The sequence below is a fragment of the Hippichthys cyanospilos genome, chromosome 12 (assembly GCF_059441005.1).
Source record: "Hippichthys cyanospilos isolate Australia breed blue-spotted pipefish chromosome 12, RoL_Hcya_1.0, whole genome shotgun sequence".
Classification (NCBI taxonomy): Eukaryota; Metazoa; Chordata; class Actinopteri; order Syngnathiformes; family Syngnathidae; genus Hippichthys; species Hippichthys cyanospilos.
Genome location: NC_142380.1, coordinates 8,155,609 through 8,155,811, shown reverse-complemented (window position 1 = coordinate 8,155,811; position 203 = coordinate 8,155,609).

Below are 203 nucleotides of genomic sequence, written 5' to 3'. Positions count from 1 at the left end.
TCCGACAACGCAAGACCTACCACCTTTTTAACTTAAAAAAAAAAAAAAGACAGACAACAGCGTTGTATTTCTTTTAAAAATGTACAAGAATACACTGGTTTTACAAAATGTAGCCTGTAGTATTTGGTGGCAACGTCCCTATAAGGGGCGTGGCTTTGCGAGTGACAGGCACCATCCAGAATGACTAGTGAGGGATTACGAAA